Below are 13,684 nucleotides of genomic sequence, written 5' to 3' on the forward strand. Positions count from 1 at the left end.
GGAACTCATGACCTCGCACTTGTGAAGCAGGCACTCGTGCCGCTGATCTAAAACTGCAGCATGAGCAAAGATTTCTGGTTTTTTGTTTTGTTTTGGTTTGGTTTGTTTTTTGGGGGGGGTCCTGGAAATTGAACTAATGACCTCATGCTTGCCAGCTGCTGAGCTAAATCTCCAACCTGAGGCAATCTTTTTTTTTTTTGTCTTTTTGAGACAGGGTCTCGCTATGCAGTTCAGGCTGGCCCTGAGCTCACTTTGTAGCCCCGGCTGGTCTCGAACTTACAATGTTCCTCAGCCTCCTGAGTGCTGGGGTTACAGGAGTACATGGCAATCTTAATTGTAAATCCTATCTTCCTAAACTATGCATACTATGCTTCCAAATTATGGAAGACTTTCAGTACTCTGTTTTAAGCTGGGAAGTTTAGATTTGATCGACTAGATTAGTGGAAAGCCATCAAAAATTTTTTAGCTATACACTGATGTAATAAAGCTGTCTAGTAGAAAAGGAAGCCTTGCTGGAAACTACAGGATCAGTATGGGGAGAAAGGAAAGATAGGGAGCTATGTGTGGTGGCATTGATGTGTAATCCTAGCACTTAAGAGGTTGAGACAGGAGGATCACCATGAGTTTCAGGCTGGTCTGGACTACTTAGTGCACTATATAGTGAGTCCCTGTCTCAAAACAAAACAATAAAAGAAAGGGGAAAATGTGTTTTAACTAAGCTAGTTAATGTTATGGAACTGCAGAGAAGAAAGAGAATCACTTCTGCTTGGAAGGTAAGAGAAGGCTTCATGGAGAAATGATGTATTCATTTCTTTTTTTTTTTTTTTTTTTTTTTTTTTTTGGTCTTTTTCGTTTTTATCGGTACCAGGGATGGAACTCACGACTGCCTGCTTGCAAGGCAGGCGCTTATGCCGCTGAGCTAAATCCCCAGCCCCTGATGTATTCATTTCTTGAGTGTACTGTAACAAAGTTCTGCAAACTAGATGACTGACTTAACACAACAGAAGATTATTCTCTCATAGTTCTGGAGGCTAGAACTGAATTCATAGTGTTAGTAGGGCAATGCCCTCTGTGATACTTTGGGTGGATTCCTTCCTTGCTACTTTCTAGCTTTCATCAGTTCTTGCTGCTCCTCTGCTTGCTCCTGCATCATAGTAGTCTCTTCCTCTTGCCATAGGAAGTTCTCCATATGTCTTGGTCCCTGTGACCAAATTTCCTTCTTACAAGGACAAGAATCATACTAAGAGCTTACCTTATTCCTTAACTTATTATCTGTAGCAACTGTCTTTCCAAATCAGTTCACATTTTCAGGCACTGAGGGTTAGGACTCTTCAAGGGATATAATTCAGCTCATAACAGTGGCATTTGAAACTTACTGTTTAAAGTGGTAGAAGAATACAAGTGGGGTTAAGGGAGACAAATAGGCCTGGGAAATGATATGGGGTATTTAGATAATGAAGTAGTAAGAAGTCTGGTTTGTTGTTGTTTTGAGTTATACAAAGATGAAACCAGAGTAGTAGTTTGTTGAGGCCCTTGATGTCAGGTCTCGAACATTTGAATGTTGCCAAATGAGCATTATTTGGAAGCAAACTGTCACTATAAAATTTTGAAAGGGTGAATGACTGACTAAAGCTTTGATTAACTGATTCAACTTTAGAGGATTTTATGATCAAGTAATCATGAGTAAATACTGAACAACAATTGGTTCATGATTTAATACAGCTAGCATCCCTCATTTGCATGTCTTACTAACTTTTTATCAAGGTAGTCAAAGAGCAATCTCTCTTAGTAAAAAGAACCACCAACAAACTTTGAGGGCTTTTTTGTTTGTTTTGTACTGCTAGAGATTAAATCTAGGGAACACCGAGTTACAACCACAGTCTTATTTTTATTTGTTTATGGTACTGGGAATTGAATCCTGGCCTTTATTTTGAAACAAAATCTTGCCCAAATTGGTCTCTTTTAAAAAAAGGTACAATCCTCCTGCCTCAGCCTCCTGAGTAGCAGAGATTGCAGGTATGGTGTATGTGTATCCATCTATGTGTCTTTTTAATAACTATGTTCCCTTTGTCTTTAGTAGCACTGTATTCAGATTATAATTAGGAATTACAGTTGTGATCAATAATAGCCTCAGGTACTTTTTCTTATTTGTGCCTAAGCAGTTCTTTCTGATTCAATGTCTATATTCATATTTTCCTTAAAAACTGTGTCCACACAAAATTATTAAACAATTTAAATATTATAAACTAACATATAATAGTCATTTTTACACTTATATAGCCTTTACAAGCTTAATTCATACAGTTTTTATAGTCTTTTGTTTGTTTTGGATACCAGGAATCTAGCTCAGGACCTGGCACTTTGCCAGGCATGCACTGTGGCACTGAGCTGCATCCCCAACCCTTCTATAGTTTTTTTTTTTTTTTATGTTTGTGATCTAATCTAGAAATTCAGTTATTTTTGAATTTGTCAAAATATTGATGTACTTTTTTAATGGGTAAGTATATCTGTCAGTTTTAGTAGATACATAATAACCAAACTTGATTTTTTTTTGGCTGTATAGTTCAGACTGGCTTTGAACTCATTGTATAGTTTAGGCTGACCTCAAAGTCATGGTGATCCTCTTTCTGAGTGCTGGGATTTCAGGCGTGTGCTACCATACCTGGCTAATTATTTAATATTTAAGTGATTTTTGTTTTTTTGAATTTGTTTTACAGTTCTCAATTGTACTGTTGTAACATCTCTTTATAAACTTTCCCCTTATATTTTTCTTGGAATATGAATATATATATATATATTTTGTCTTTCTCATTTTTATCGGTACCAGGGATCGAACTCACGACCACCTGCTTGCAAGGCAGGTGCTTATGCTGCTGAGCTAAATCCCCAGCCCCTTCTTAGACTATATTTGCTAAAGTCATTTAATCAGGATAAAGAATATCACTTTTCAGCCACATTGTCATATTATTCTCTAAAACAAATACAAACTTGCTGGTGCACCTCTGTAATGGTGATGCACCTCTGTAATCCCAGGAGCATTACCTCAGTTTGAGGCCAATTTGTACTACAAAAAGAGTTCAAGACCAGTCTAAACTACATAGTGAAACCTTGTCTCAAACAAACAAACAAACAAAAAAACACATCAATGACTACCAGGTTACATTGCCAGTAGTTACTAGTCAGTATTAGTTTCTTCTAGTATAGTAGTGATATACTACGTACATTTTAAAAGTATCTTTAATGGTTTGTTTTGTTTTGGGAGACAAGATCTAACTATTCAGTCCATCTATCTTTGAACTCACTATGTAGCCCAGGCTGGCTTCTTAACTAGTGGTGATCTTCCTGCGTTAGCCTCCCAAGTGCTGGAATTATGGGCGTGTGCCACCATGCCTGACTGTTTCTAATATTTTACCATGAAAAAATTAAAACATACTCCAGGAGAAGAAAACCAGAAATACCTGCCACTCATATTCAACACATTGATGTAGGCCTAATAAAATACTTATTATGCTAAAGCTTATAAAAGTAAAGGCATCATAACCTGGCACAGTTGTATACACCTATACTACCAGACAGGAATTCAGATATTCTTTGCTTGTGACATTTGTTTAATGACTGTTTTGCCACTCGGACTTATGACCTTTTTTTAAAATTTGGTACAGTTCTGTACATCTTGTTTATAGAGTCTTAATATCTTATTAGTATCTTTTTTGATACAGTACTGTTTGTTTAAACCGTTCTGTAATTTTTGCTGATTATACTGTTCAGTATTGTAGTTTTATGTTCTGCTATACATTATAGTATTGCATGTAAGAGTTACGCAAATAAAAGCAAAGCCACCATGTTGGAGTTTTCTTTGAACATTTCTTACTTCTGAATGTTGTAATGTACATATTCTATACCATTACTCATTTAGGAATCAATTCAATTATTTTATTTTGTTTTTGTCTTTTTGAGACAGAGTCTCGTTATGTAGTTCAGGCTGGCCATGTGCTCACTTTGTAGCCCAGGCTGCCAGCCCAGGCTAGTCTCAAATTTGCAATGATCCTCCTGCCTCAGCTTCAGCTGGGATTATAGGTATGTGCTACCACATCCGGTTCAGGAACCAATTCAGTTAACAGCCTAGCTACAGGACTTTAATCAGTAAACAAGAAATGTCCGTATTAGGAGTTCAAGGCCAGCATGGGCTCCACAGCAAGTTTAAGGCCAGCCTAGGCAACATAGCGTAACTTTTTTTTCAAGAAACCGGATAAAATACGAGGGAAGAAAGAAGGAAAAAGAGAAGGGGGTTTATGCTTTTAGTTTAGCATACATCCCTACAAGTAAGGACGCTCTCCTATATAATCCCAGTACCACTTTTTACATCTAAGAAAATTAACAGTATTTCTTCTTATATGATAATAAGGCTGTATTTAAATTATTCGTGTATCTCCATAATGACTTTTGTAGCTGACTTATTTGAAGTGAAATCAAATTAAAGGCCTCATAATGCATTTGCTGTAGTTTTTGCTGGGGATTACACCTAGGGCCTCACATATAGACAAGCACTCTATCATGAGCTACACTCTCAGTCCCTTTAACTTTTTAAAAACTAAGAACACTTCTGTTATCCTCTGAAACCAATCCTTTTTTCCATTGCATCAATCTATTGACATCAGAACAGTTTTCTTAACATCTCATATTCGGATTTACCTAATTGTTTTCTTTATAGCATTGAACATCTTTCTTTATTTTCAGTATTTCCCTAAACTAGAAGGTTAAGACTTATGTGTTACATTCTAAAGACTTGATTATATTCTAGTTATACAAACATTCTTCACATTGTTTTATATCAGGGGGTACATAAATGTCTCAATGGTTGTCTCTATTAGGAAGTTTCATCACCGGAGTTACTATGGTAACTGCCAGAGTTCTCTAGACTCCCCATTGTAAAACTGCATTGTTTTTCTTTTGTGACTAGCAAATGTATTGTTTTTTTAATCGGTACCAGGGATCTAACTCACAACTGCGCACTTGCAAGGCAGGCACTTATGCCGCTGAGCTAAATCCCCAGCCCCGTCATTTATTTATTTATTTTTGAGACAGGGTCTCATTATGCCCTTCAGGTTGGCCCTGGGCTCACTTTATGGCCCAGGCTGGCCTTGAACCTGCAGTGATCTGCCTGCCGCAACCTCCCAAGTGCTAGGATTATAGGAGTGTGCCACCACGCCCGGCAGCAAATGTGTTTTTAAGAAAATTTTACCAATTTTGAACATGTTTTTATCTTGCTAGTACTTATTTTCACAATATTTGACTCTGTTCATTATAGATTTGCTATTTTCTTGTGTTTGTATGATGTATGTATAATTTTATTCAGTATAAGAATGGTGCCTTGTTCTAAAAGATAAGTTTCAAGTGTCTGAATATAGCTAAAAACAAATAAAATTTAACCAAAGACAGAGAGAGATTGTGTAATAGGATTTTGTGAATTGTGCTACTTAAAAAAAATTTTTAAGCCGATAAAAATCACAAAACTTTTAAGTCAAAAGCTTCTTTTGTTTTTTATTATGAAATAGAGAACTTTGGAGTTCATAAAACTCCTTTCACCAGCACCTGCCTATAATCCTTGTGTTCTGGGAAGCTGAGACAGGAGAATCACAAGTTCAACCCCAGCCTAGGCAATTTAGTGACTTAGCAAGAGCCTGTCTCAAAATAAAATACGAGCTGGGAATGTACCTCAATGCAGAGGCCTTGGATTCAGGCCCCAGTAACACACAAAATAATACAAAAATTTAAAAATTAAGATAAAAGTTGCTTTACACATCTATCTGAAAAGCACCTAGGGTTTATTTTTATCATTTTTTTTCTTTGACAGATTACCCTTAGGTTTACCTTTCAAATCACAAGAATATTGCAACAGGCTAAATATCATTGAAACTAATGACAGAAAAGCTAGCTATCTCCTAGCTGTCCAGCTACCCAAATATAATAATACTCTACTGTGATTCTTTCACATTTGTAGAAGTACAAATATGCACACTGATTCACTTTATTTTATTTTTGTCTGTTTATTTGTTTTTGTTTTTTGAGGCAGGGTCTTGCTATGTAATGCAGGCTGGCCTTGAAATCACCATGTAGCCCCATGCTGTTTTTGAACTGTCAGATCTCCAGCCTAGCCTCACAAGTGCTGGGATTATTGGTGTGTACCACAAACCCTGCTGTATTTTTTGCAATCCTCATGATACCATAATACACATTAAGCAAATGTCTAAACCACTCTTTACTGTCTGCATAGTGTTCTCTTTATGTTGTTTTCACTCAATGGAATGAGTATTAAGGTTGTTTATGATCTTTTCCCATCACATTCTTGTGTATATACTGTAGCTTTAGGAAAAAGAATGTTTGCTTTTGTAGGATAAATTCTTAAATGTAGATTAAAAGATAGCTAATTTCAGTTTTATTATAAACTGTCAAAAAATTTTTTGACAAAGATTGTCACAATTGTTAATCCACTGACACTGAAGAATTAAATTTCTTTATAAATAGTCATTAAAGGGATTGGTTTGGTTTGGTTTTGTTGGAGCTGAGGATCAAACTCACGGCAGGCCTAAGTAGTAGGTAAGCATACTAACACTTAGCTATAGTCCTTCAGTTTTTTTGTTGTTGTTTTCTTTTTTTGAGACAGAGTCTCACTGTATGGTTCAGGTTGGCCTTAAACTTCCTATGTAGCCCAGGATGCCCTCCAACTTGCCATAATTTTCGAAAGTGCTGGGATTACATGTGAGTCCTTGAATTGTTTATTTGTTGTGTTTTTTTGGTGGTTGTTGTTTTTTGTTCATACCGGGGATCGAATTCACGACTGCATGTTTGCAAAGCAGGTGCTTATGCTGCCAAGCTAAATCCCCAGCCCCATTTTGTTGTTTTTGTTTTTTGAAATTTTTTAAAATTATAAAGAACTTGAGATTTTGTTTAGTTCTAGCTCTAGAGGTCTGTCCTCTTTGTAATTTAAGACACTCAGGCTGAGAGATTTTGTGCCCAAAATTATAAACAGTTTGTGGAATGGATACAACTAGAAAGAATAGGACACCTACCCTGCTGTGCCCAGCCTAGCCCTCTTCCCATTGTTACTCTATAAATTTGTGTTAGTCTATTCTAAATATATACTTAGTTGATTTTACTGCTAATAATTTGAAACATCTCTCTCACTCACTGTCTTTTTTTGGGGAGAACTGAGAATTGAACACATGACCTTGTGCTTACTAGGCAGATTGCTGTGCTACTGAACTAAGGCAAATCATGAAATGTCTTTGACACTCTGGCGCCCACTTAATTAGAATCTTTCTTGGATTCTGCCTAAGCCAAATATAGTGTCTAGTTTTTATTTCCAATGTGATCATTTAAATATACAACACACAAGGAGTAGATAAAGATAATGAATTTTGAAATAAATATACGTAACGACTACAGAGGTGTTTTGAAAATGTCTTGAGCATACTTGCAGATTATAGTAAGCTTTTCATGTTAAAAACCACTGGACTAAACCTCAGCTGATGTCTTTTACAGTTCTGCTGAATAAAATTAACAGAAACGATAGAAGAAATTTGGTCAGTCATAAGACTTTATTTTGAATATATTTAGTCTTCTAATGTTTTTTTTCCCTCTTTGCCCATTTTCTGTTTTGTCTAGGTCCTGGGAGGAATGGAGAGGTGTCTTCCTGATTATCTGTTTTGAGAGTGGTCAGAGTTCTTAAACAGGTCTGTTGACTCTATACAAAATGAAGGTTTGATGTATAAAAGACTTAGTTTCAACTTAAAGGATTGAATTTAAGACCTAAATTATTTTTAAAAAATAAATGATTTGATCTTAATGTCTGTAGAGTATTTTACTGCAGCAAGCTTGCATTTGATCCACACCAATTAAATAAGATCTGCTAATAGTCATCTCTTTGTCCGTTATGGTGAGTGTGTATAATATGGTAGAATTCTTTTACTGGTTCTATGGAAAAACTAAGAAAAGATAAAAAGGTGAATTTCTCAGTTCTCCGTGATTTTAGAGAGCGATGGAGTTAAGGATAAATTCAAAAAAGAATATAATTGTTCATTTGGTCTTTTCTGATGTTTTCAGAATTTTTTTTTTTTTGGTCTTTTATAACATTGGCAGGGGGAAAAAACTGTCTTAGAAGTCTCACAGAAGGGCAGATGTATATATAGTAATTATTCTCATTCAGCTACTTGCTTCTATGTCATCACAAATTAAATTTATCATTATTCACACAGATAAGTACAGAGTAGTATTTCTAAAATTATCTGCACATCGAAATAGCCTGTGGTTCTTGGAAGCCTGCTGAAACCTTTTTTTTCTTCCCTATTCCCTCAGATTGTGATTTAATTGACCTGAAGGTATGGCCTAGATTTTGATAGTTTTTAATGATCCTATCAGTGAGTGATTTTTCAAGTGCAGAAAAATTTGAGAACTGTTTCTGGCTAGTTAAAGCAGAACTATCCAGTGTATTATTTGAGACTTTTTATTCTGTATTTGAATAAATTATATTATTTTTTCTTTGTAATTTTGAGACAGGTTGGTTTTGAGCTCACTTTGTAAGCCCAGGCAGGTCTTGAACTCACAGTGATCCTCCTGCCTCAGTCTCCCGAGTGCTGGGAGTACAGGTGTACACCACCACGCCCAGCCGTATAAATTATATTCTATAAGTACTTTGGTTTAAGCATCTCATGTTTTAAACCTAAAGTCTTGCTTGAATAGAAGCTCCATAATGCATACCATGTCTGTAATTTCCTCACCATTGTTTCTTTAGTATTTAGAACACTGCCCAATATTATATAATACAATATAATATTATATTGTATTGCATATTTAAATGTTGAATTAGTACATAAATGCATTTCAGTGATCTGAGAATATGCTTTAATCAAATACTCAAGTAGACTTAATATAAAGAGTGGTAGGATGGTGAAGAGTCCGGCTTAATCTAACGAACTATCTGGACTGAAGTCATGACACAGAATTTGTATGGTCTTAAGCAAGTAACTTCTCTATGCCACAGTTTCCTCATTTGTAAAATTGGGGCATGAAATAGAACCTAGTCAGTCTACGGGGTTGTTGAAGGGATTAACAATGTTGGTAATGCAAAGTGTTTATATGAATGATATGTAGTATATGTTCCATGAGTTTGAGCTACTGTAGAATTCAAAAAGCTCCAATTTTCTGCAGTTTTGGTAATTTACCTGTATATTGCTATTTTCTCGCAAAAGTAGCATGTTGTACTAGTGATTTATTCCTTAGCTTTTTTTAACTCTCAGCAGTATATCTTAGAGTTCTTTTCATGTAGGTACACATGTAGCGTCTTCATTCTTGCTGCGTTTTTTTTTAATATTTCTTTTTGTAGATGTACTGTAATTTATATAGTTCTTATTGATGTACTCTGGGTGGTTTCCTATCTTTGCTGCTACAAACAAGACTGTAATGAATAAACTTAAACATGTATCATCTTGTTTGCTGACAGATGTATCTGTAGGATCATTATTTAAAAATCAAATTGCTGGGTTATGGTAAATATAATAGTAATATTATTTTTTGTTTGGTTGGGGTTTTTTTGGTTTGTTTTGGAGTTTTGTTTTGCTTTGTTTTGCTTGAGACATGAGATATGTAGTCATGGCTGACGCTGAATTCACGGTGGAGCCCAGGCTGGCCTCAAACTAATAGCCTTGGCCTCTTGATTTGAGTGCTGGTATTACAGGCATGTGCTGTGACACTTAGGCATTTATTTTGATAGATACTATTATATATATATATATATATATATCAATTTGCATTAGCACTAACAGTGAATGAACCTGTTTTTCTATAACCTTGTCAAGACCATACATTATCCAATTTTTGGATTTTTGCTAATCCAATAAGTATTTTTTTCTTCATGTGTGTAAAGTTGCATATCTTTATACATGTTTAAATTTAATTTTTACTTCCTTTCCTTTGAATTCTCTTGTTTTTAAAATTACATGTATATTGTTTGTTTGTTTGTATTTTTGTTTTTGAAGCAGAGTCTCATTCTATAATTCAGGCTGGCCTTGAACTCACTATGTAGTGGCTGGCCTTGAACTCAAAGCAATCTTCATGCCTTAGCCTCAGAGTATTTAGATTGCAGGTGTGTACCACCTTCTCTTGATTTTCTGATCATGTCCTGTGGCTAATTTTTGCTGGAGTCTGGCACTCTAGAAAAGTGAAAAGTAAAAAAAATAATTTTTTTTTACTGAGCATGTAGAAAAGAGACCACAACCCATGGTTGGACTATTTCCTTTGACTTGATACAGAGAGGCAGAGGGTTATATGACTTCTGATCAGAAGTGGCGCATGGGGCAGATATTGATGACGTGAGGAATTGATTGGAATTCTCTATACACGCAAACGGGAAAGGGAATTGCAGTTAGGGCTGAAGAAGGAGGAGGAAGCAGTAAGCGTTTCCGCTTTGGCCTTCCACTATGTTGGACCAGTGCCATAATTGTACAATAATTTTGTACTAGGACAAGAACCTTTCAATTTTAAACACAAAAATTTGTCCACATTTTTATTTTTATTTTTTTGCATATTTATGTAAGCACGCATATACAGGTACACATTTTTTCCTATAGTTTATTATTTACATAATGAGATTTACATGTTTTCTTCCCAGTGCTAGGGATTGAACTTCAAGTCCTTGTGAATACTAAGCATACATTTTACCACTGAGGTATATACCTTCAGCCCAGAGAGACACTCTTTCGTCAGTGACATGATTGCAGATGTTTTAACTTGCACTGTCATTTGTTTTTATGATGTTGCTTTGCAGAACTTTTTCATGTATTTGACTTTATCAATCTTTTATGTCTTTATATATTTAGTCATAAATTAGAAAAATCTTTCCCATCCTAGGACTGCAAAATTTTTTGTACTTTCTTGTAATACTTTCAGAGTTTCATTTATTCCACTGGCATTGTGATCCATTTGGAGGTATTTTGTATAACATGTTACTGTGTCTCTAAATGTTATATTTTTCCCAGATGGTCACCTCATTACTCATTTAGTGAAAAAAAACATTTTTTCCTCCATATTATAATTCTATATATTTTTGGAGGGGAGGGGATAGGGTCTTGCTTTGTAGTTCAGACTGTATCACTATCTCAAACTGGCCATAAATTTTCAAAGCTCCTCCAGTGTTAACCTCCCAAATATTAGAATTATAGGCATGCACCACCACACCCAGCTATTTTGGGGATATCTAGTCTGTTCTATTGGCCTTCTATTCACTTATAATTGTTTTAACTCTTTTTTTTCTTTCTTTTCTAACTCAGGATCTCACACTTGCCAGTCAGGCCCTGTGCTGCTGAGCTATATCTCCAGTAAATTGTTTTAACTCTTGAAACTTTGTTTCAATATCCCGTAAAACTTGTTCCTTTCACTGATCTTATTTTCAAACTATTCCTGATTGCTTTTAACTTATTTCTATATGAATTTTATAGTTTGTCTATTTAAAAACAATAAATAAATTAGGGGCTGGGCGTATAGCTCAGTGGTACAGTGCCTGCCTGGCAAGCACAAAGTCCTAAGTTTGATTGCCAGTACCCACCAAAAATATGTAAGTAAATAAATAGATGTCTGTTGAGATTGATTGGTTCTAAGTTAGAGAAAATTGATACTAATGAATTTTTAATCAAAGAACATTCTATTTAAGTCCTTTTTGTATTTGTGTCCTTCAAAACTATTTTTAGCTTCTCCATATTATAATTCTATATAAATTTTGGGAATTTTTGGAGGGGAGGAGATAAGGTCTTGCTTTGTAGTTTGTATTTTTGTTTTGTATGTTTGTAGTTTGTATTTTTAGGTTTTCTTTTTTCCTTTTTCATTCTTGCTTATTTTATGTTTTTGTCAATATTATAACTAAGATCTTTTTTCTACCTATTGGTGATTACATATTAGTAAAACCTGTTTTTTTCTATATTTTAATTTCGTGCTGTTACTTTTGCTAAATATTCTTAGTGCTTCATTGTTGACTTTTTAAAAAATTTTCAAGAATGTAAGTGTGTCATCTGCAGGCAGTGATCATTTTACATTGTTTTCTCTAATTTTATACTCTTTCTGTTGTCTAATTTCACTTATACCTCTAATACAGTATGTATCCTTCTGTGTTCTTCCTGATTTCTGTAACAAATGCCTCTAATCTTTCCCCATTAAGCAAGCACTTTATCATACTCCCTTGGGCATCAAACCCAGAACCTTGTCAATGTAAACTCGATATCACTGAGCTATACCTTCAGCCCTAACTTTTGGGCTGAGAAAATATATTTTATTATGTTAAAAAAGTTTTAAAAAAAACTCTTTGAAATTCTAAAGAAAGTTATAATTAAGGAGAGTTGCTGAATTTAATCAAATTACTTTTTAATATCTTACCGAGATGACTGCATAACTTTTACCCTTAGTTTCCTAATACTAAGCCTTCCTTGTAGTCCTAGAACTTCACTACCTGATACATTATTATTCTTTTGATAAACTGCCAGAGTCTGTTTAAAATTTTATTTAGAGTCTCACATCACTATGAGACTGAGCAATGTAAGAGATTAGTCTGTAGCTTTGTTTGCAATTTGTATTCGCTTTTGATGCTCATGTTACATTTGCTTCATAAAAGATTTAGATTTATGTTATATAAATATGGTGAACACTAATTCCTTTAATATACATATGCACGCACTCTAATTCCTCAAATATATACATGTACACATAACTATTCTGAAACAGCTTCAGACCATTAGACTTATGTGGTGTTTAAAAGGTTAATTGTGAGCAAAGCACAGAGGCACAGGCCTGTAATCTCAGCTATACAAGAGACTGAGACAGAAGGATTGCAAGTTTGAGCCTGGACAATTTATCAAGACCCTGTCTCAAAAAATAAAAAGGGCTGATGATGCAGCTCAGTGCAAACTGTAGTTCAATGTATAGTACAGCTAAAACAAAAAGAAACAGTTCATTATAATTTTTATTAATTTGTGTGTGGTACTTGGAGTACTAGCATATTTACATAGTGATGAACAAAAGCTTGAGCAAAATTGTCCTAGTGACCTGTTTCATTTCCTTTTTGTAATTGTTTTATGTGGTTTTTCCCCTTTTGCTTAATTCAGTTAACTAGTTTAGCTATTTTCTCAGTGTGATAATGGTTGCTCAACTATTCTTTTCTAGTTTCTGATTTCTGTTTATGTATATTAAATGAATTGGTTTTTATTAATTTCTTCATTTTGCTTTCTTGTAGTTCACTTTTTTGCTAATGTTGAATCAAAATTTTAAGTCATTTATTTTGATTTTTTCTATGCCGCCACCTCTAACAGATACTTTATTACTGTGAATTTCCATTTTTACTCACTGGTTTTACTATATTCTCCAGAAACCTATACAGAGTATTTTCTAGAAAGTTTATAGTTCTTATTTGTGAGCGTTTTGTTTTTGTTTTTGTTTCAGTTGGGTTGGGTTGGATTGAGTTGGGTTTTGTTTTGTACCTGGGATCAAACTCACAACTTCACACTTGCCAGGCAGGTGCTGTGCTGCTGAGCTATATCCCTAGCTATATTTCTTTTTAAATCTAGTTTAGTGTTAAACTTAATTCCATCTTAAAACTGTTGTTTTAAGACGGAAAGACGTTTGCTTCTTGATTTTATTTTGAATT

At 34.7% G+C, this 13,684-nt stretch overlaps 1 protein-coding gene across 6 annotated transcripts in view; it reads left to right on the plus strand.

Annotated features, from left to right (window-relative positions):
- Ncoa6 (nuclear receptor coactivator 6) overlaps positions 1-13,684 on the plus strand; it is an 85,438-nt gene that overhangs the window by 11,609 nt on the left and 60,145 nt on the right. For all 6 annotated transcript variants that reach the window (XR_010047404.1, XM_063248468.1, XM_063248472.1 and 3 more), the window contains exon 2: positions 7,666-7,733. The gene's annotated coding sequence lies outside the window, so the exon portion shown is untranslated. The remainder of the gene's footprint in view (positions 1-7,665; positions 7,734-13,684) is intronic.

The sequence above is a fragment of the Cavia porcellus genome, unplaced genomic scaffold (genome assembly GCF_034190915.1).
Source record: "Cavia porcellus strain 051 isolate PalLab524CR breed Dunkin Hartley unplaced genomic scaffold, mCavPor4.1 scaffold_5, whole genome shotgun sequence".
Lineage (NCBI taxonomy): Eukaryota > Metazoa > Chordata > Mammalia > Rodentia > Caviidae > Cavia > Cavia porcellus.